Source organism: Leuresthes tenuis, unplaced genomic scaffold, assembly GCF_036924035.1.
Source record: "Leuresthes tenuis unplaced genomic scaffold, fLeuTen1.0.hap1 SCAF_3, whole genome shotgun sequence".
Classification (NCBI taxonomy): Eukaryota; Metazoa; Chordata; class Actinopteri; order Atheriniformes; family Atherinopsidae; genus Leuresthes; species Leuresthes tenuis.
In genome coordinates, this window is record NW_027325357.1 from 19,436,212 (window position 1) to 19,442,627 (window position 6,416).

Below are 6,416 nucleotides of genomic sequence, written 5' to 3' on the forward strand. Positions count from 1 at the left end.
GTGTCACTATACAGCACAGGCACATTTCAGTGTTCATTTTACGATTTTAGCTGTATATTACAGGTTGGTATTTCAGTCTGTCAGGAGTTCTGAAACGGGACGGCGCAGGTCTGAAACACCTTTTGGTGCTTCAGGCTGTGGTTAATTATGAACAGGACAGCACATGCCTTAATGATCGAAACCCAGACACTGGAAAACCTGAGCTTAGCACACAGAGAGTAATTGAAGCGCTCAAACTGTAATAGCTAGAAATAATTTCTTTCTTTTCCACTTTTCACAAGTCTTTTTCTGAATTTGTTGCTATTTCAGCACATATTGTGATTTTATGATATTTTGTAATGCGGTTACCCTTCAGAGATTTTTAGATTGTGTTGTAGAGTCTGTCTGCTGGACACTTTCTCGCAGCGAAACAGAAGGCGATTATTTACAGTATTAGAAGCCAGGTCAAATTTAAACACATCCTACTTCAATGAAAGTATGTTAAATTTTTCCAACGTGGTATATTTTCTTATCCATGGATCCAGCCACAATATTAAAATCTCACAGGTGAAGCGAGTGTCGCGATCCTCTTGTTACAGCACAGCGTTGTCCTCTGAATCTTCATGTGGACGTTACTTTGACATGTACAACCCATGTAAATTTAGCTGCAGACCAAATCTTCATCCTGTGCCAACAGTATTAAGGACTCCCTGGCGACAGCAGCTTGCCCCAGCTGAACAGAATGGTCTGACACACTGCTCAGAAACGTCTTGAGGGACCCAACAAAAAGCTCAAGGCACTGACCTGGCCTCTGAACTCCCTAAATCTCAATCCGACAAAGCATTCGCAGAATATGCTGAAACAAGCCCAAACTACAGGGGCCTCGCCTGTCAAAGCACAGGGCCCAGAGGACTCCCTCAGATATCCCACGTCCCATGCCCCTGATTGGTCAGCTCTTAGTTGGCGCACTATTAAGCAGATGATGGACACGCATGGAAAACAAAGCTGAACTTATTTTTCACAAGTTCGCATATGAGCTGCTAAATACAGCACATACTCACATGATTCTTTTAATAGAGGGAACTTTAATCAGTCCATCAAATCAGAGATGTTGATGAGGAGCTGCTCCTCTGTTCTCATTTATTGCCATGTGGCAACAAAACCCTTTCAGCCCGCCAAAGTACATCATGTAACATTTTAGTACCGTCAGGTCATCCGACAAGATTTTAATTAAATGCTCTGCAGGAGAATCAAAGAAAAAGGAACTTCACGATGAGCATTTGGCAGCACCAATAAAGTGGCTTAGCTGTTGCCTTTGCTTCATTCACTAAGAATTTGTTACATTTGCGTGTCAGAATGTTATTGAGGTCAAAGGGTAATCCCCTGTGAATGCGTTGACAGAGGCAGCTCCCCACTGTTGTTTGCAGCACCAATTTAAAATACCACAATTATAGCAATTTACTCCTCGAGTTACATAAAGATGCGCTAAAACGAATTACATCACACCGCTCTACTTGGTCGATGTATGTCGTACCACGTGCTATTCTTTAGCTTAAAGCTATCTGTCACCACATCTGGATATAGTCTGACTATTTGGAATAGCTGTATTTTTGGGTTCTGGCAAGACTCTGATGTGTCTTTTCTTCTTTTGTTGCATAAGTATGAAACTATGCTATTTCTGGTCCTCCTGCAAGCTTAGTCTTTGAGACTTTGTAGCCAGCTAGGAGTCTTTCAGTTCTTTTTTTCCCCTTTATTTCTACTAAAATTTTCTTATTCTGTAAGATCTTTAGGCCGTCTGACAGGAAACTGAGCTTTTGAGTTGTGTCCACAGATTTTCAATAAAGTCGGGGACATTGAGGGCCGATGCAAAACCTTCGGCTTGAGTTAGTCCGTTGTGGATTTTGAGGCTTGTTTAGGATCCTTTTCCTGTCATGGAAGCCATCCTGTCTTCATCTTTAACTTTTTCAGCAGACAGCGCTACAAGAATGTTCTACTTGTTTGCTACAAGAATATCCTAGTACTTAACTGAATCCATTCTCCCCAGTGCCAGTCAGCTGCTCATTTTGACACAAAGTGTGATTGATCCACCCCCATTCTTAACAGCTGAAAGGATGATCCTCTCGTGACATTCTGCAGCCTCTTTTTTTCTGAAGCTAACTTTATTAACTGTTACCAAATATATCTATTTTACATTTTTATTTATTATATCTGTTTAGACTCCACCTATCTTGTTTTAAGCCGCTTCAGACGTGTTTAAATGTCAATTTGCAAACTTCTAACACTGAATAGCGTCAAATAGGTGATAGCACAGGGGAGGTTTCCTTCTTGTGACTCTTTGAGTGGGATATTTGTGCATGTGAGGCTGCACAGTGTAACAGTGAACTAACTCCATATAGTCTGATAAATCGTCTCATAGGTATTTTGCAATAATCAGTCTGAGTTCCAACTGCAGTTCCTTAATAACACCATGAAACGAGCCACCAGAAAACATCTTCTGGTAGCCCACTTCTGCTTTCATGGCATCATTTATTTTAATTTTCATAGAAGCTTTAGGAGCTTCAGACAAGATTTAAAGCGTAAGTCCTCATAAAGCTTTTGAATTTGCATCACATGTCCTTGCCTAATGACTGCGAACACGCTCCAGTTCTATCAAGCTAAACTGAGACCTTAGCACAAGTGATCTGAGAGGTCAAATCTTTTTTATTTGTAGTTGTACAGAACAAAAACAATGCACCAACCGTGCCTAAAATATTGAAAAAAATAATCTCTCATTTTTGCATTTTTTTCTATTGACTAAATTAGCGATAAAGAATTGCAAGTATATTAATTTAAATCTCTCTGTCCTACACAATCTTCATCCTCCCAGACTTTCGCAAAAGTTTTTTATGCTTTCAATCACCAGACTCAAACACACAGTGACAAGCGGTGGTGAGCATTCGCTGTTTGCATCCTAAACTGACCGTGTTAACAGGAAAATATTTTAGATTTGTTTCCACTCAAGTGTCTGATGGATTATGCTGCTCTTGTTTCTGCACTCAGTTATGTAACAACATCTCCTGCTTCTTGTGCCAAGTTCCTAGTTCTAAATTCTATTTATTTTCCTTCCTAATACTCAGGTAGAGACATGTATGTGCTGCCTGCTTGACATCTCCAGTTGGATGTCTGCCCTGCTACCTCAGGCTTGGCAAAAAAACAGACTGAGTTGCAGTACTTTCGAAGCAAATCCCATCTCATTCCTTCCCTCATTAACAACACTGGCAGGGGATTTACACCACCACATCAGAGCAACTCATCCTGCATGCTCGCATTCAGCAGCAGGTCTTTCCTGACTCTTAAGCCTTAACTGATTAGACACCTCTACTTAAGAAACGACAAAGACTAAACAGCTTTGGCTAAAACTGGTTTATATTCAGTTGGAGAAATTCAAGACTAGAATGGGGCCAAGACTAGATGTAACGATGAAGTCACATTTCACTAGGAACTTTGTTGGAACTGTGCTGGGTTTTTGCAGTTTTTTATGGCTACACCATATCATTCAGTCATTTTTGTTGCATGTTTTCCTCTTTATCTACATTATATGTGAATACGGAAATGTTTTCTTTCCTGTGTTTGCACTTGCGCTCTTTTCATTTACAGAGTAACATTCCATCAGGGTATTATTCCCCATCTATCTCCTGTTGAGTCGTTGAAATTCTAATTTATTTACCTGTTTATACACAAATCAGCCACAACATAATGACCACCTACCCAAGCTTAAGTAGCTCCTCTTCATGCCACCAAAAGACCTCTGACTGGTCAGGGCGTGGACAAACATCTGAGGATGTCCTGGAGTGGATCTTTTAGACCCTGTGGATGGTGGGATGGAATTGCCTCCTGCTTGTCTCATCAGATTTGTATCTGGGGAGTTTGGAGGCTGGGCGAACACCTGGGGCACGCTGCTACCGAGTGCTTTTGTCTTGAGAGGCAAGTGTCAACGTAACATCCCTGTGAAGGTCGGGATGTAGGTTTCCGCAGCAGAACACTGCACTGTAATGAGAAAAGCACTGCTTCTCGTTTTATCTTTCAGTGATCATAACTTCATGGTTCGTCAGTGAGAACGTTTCTGCGACACAAAAAATTCTGGGGTGAAAAGTTCAACAAAAAGTGGACTTTTTTCACACGTAGATAATGTGGTTGTGGTTCAATTTAGCCCTGCATGTATACGCTCAACTTTTTTATGTAGAAAAGCTGCTTTCATTCACATATTTTTCCGTTTTTTTTTATTTTTTAAGAAGACTAAACGTGTCATAAATTGTGATTTAAAAGTCAGCCCATTAAGACTATGTGTCAACTCGTGTTCATATAAAGCATTTCCACACTGCTGCTCTGCTCTAATAAAATACTGATTACATAAACACAGCATCATCTGACAAAATCACCATTCAAGGAACTTAAAGACGACATCAGTGCAGTAAATTTGGTTATAATGACGTGGACAGTTTCTTTTTATTTATTTTTATTTTTTTTACACGCGTTACAGCGCCGGACAACCCTTGTTTCATAACTCCGCTCCCCTGCGTGTACACAAGGACGAGACAGAACTCCACCTAAATGACTAAGTCGAGCTGTAACCATAGCTCGACTCAAGTGTGCCTGTAACTGTGCAGTGCGTATGGTCTAACATTACAGGGACTGGCACATTGATCAACTTCTGTGTTAATGTGCCAGTTTGGCCATTTGGCTGATTTTTCACTGTGGTCTCTGGACATAGCTGCCTGCAGCCGCAAAAGTCGTCTAGAACACATAAAAGCAGGAGTGTCAGTACACATAACATAGCATGAGATAACATAAAGCGAAACGAGGACTCGCTAACAACACAAAGCATGCTTTGGGTATCAGAGTAAATGATTGAGTATGCTCACACACGTGATTGTCTACAAGCATGATTTCAAATCAATTCCAAATGAACGATAAGTCTCTCAGTGTCTGTGAGATGTGGTCAGACGCTTCCATATCTGAGTTCCTCTTTTCGAAAGAGCTGATGGTCCACATGCAGTACTGTTTACAGGTGTTATACAAGCAGTTGAATTTTTTTTGCTCTAAAAAAAGAGCACAGAGAGGGGGAGAAGCTTACAGACCAGACAAGCATCGGCGAATTTTAGAAGATTGTCCCAGCTCAGTATATTGCTATAGGCAGTAACACTGATAATGTGTTTAGTCCCGCTAAGAGTGGTTTAGGTGTTGTAAAGGAGCCTTGTGCCCACCTTATCAAGCAAACAAATGTCACATTTGTCATACCGACAAGGTATCAAATGGAGCATCACTGCATTTGTTGAAAGTAGATGTTTTAAAACTTCACAATGTTGGTTACTGCCTTAATTTGGTTTATGGCTTTAGTTTTTGGTCTATATTCGAATTATCTGTAATCAATTGGATCACTCAAAATCTTTTCATATAGTTAGTGGATAAAATAATACCCACCCCCCAGAACTGACCCCTGAGGGACACAGATATCACAGCTCATAGCTGATACAGCTTATCATTTATCTTGGCCCTTTGTTCTCTGGCTTCCAGATAGCATTGCATCCAATTAATTGTATTAGGGGGAAAGTTGAACTCTGAAAGCTTTGAAAGTAGATGATTTGCAGTGTTCAAAGACTTTTGTTTTCTTTAAGGTTGTTGCAGAGCTGCATTCTCTTGTTGCCAGAGGTAGTGTGCTCTTAAATGTGAGTGTCAAAAGCAGATGGAGGAACAGCCTGTACTGTCCTGAAAAACTGAAAGATATATTTTTAATCTTAACTGAAGGGTCACACATAAAAATATCTCTTCTTTGATTAAATCATATGTTCCATATGGCTTTTACATACACACAGTTAGACATATATACAGTTTAAACTTACTTATTATAAACTCCTGAATTTACAAAAGCTTGCTGGACTCAGTATTTCTCCTCTTTAAAAGTCCATGTTCAGTTTGGTCTGCATCAGTCTTGTGTAAGTTCCAACCATATCTGGTTTTCACACTAAAATTGATGTTGCAAAGCATGCCCATACTACAGCCTTCTGGGGTCAGGCTCTTCAGAGTGAAGCTTAGACCCTCGAGTGAAGGTACAGCAGCCAGAAAAACCTGTGATACATTTTGAGGCTTTAAAGCAGAAATGTCAGGTGCCTCAAATATGACTTTAATTTTTGAAAGAAAAATGTGCACTGAGGACATATTGAATTATGGGAGACAATAGCATAACACAAGATTAATTCAGCAATGATCAACTCGCATATAGTGAAACAAATCCTGTGAAAATTCAAAGATTAAAATAAAATCTTTCAGAATAACGCTTACACAGAATGAATAACTGCATTGTTTGGTACGTTTGGACCGATTTAAAAAAAAAAAAATTGCCAGTCCTGCTGTATCAAGTCACCACATGTGAGTTATAAAACTTTGGAAATGCGTTCTGT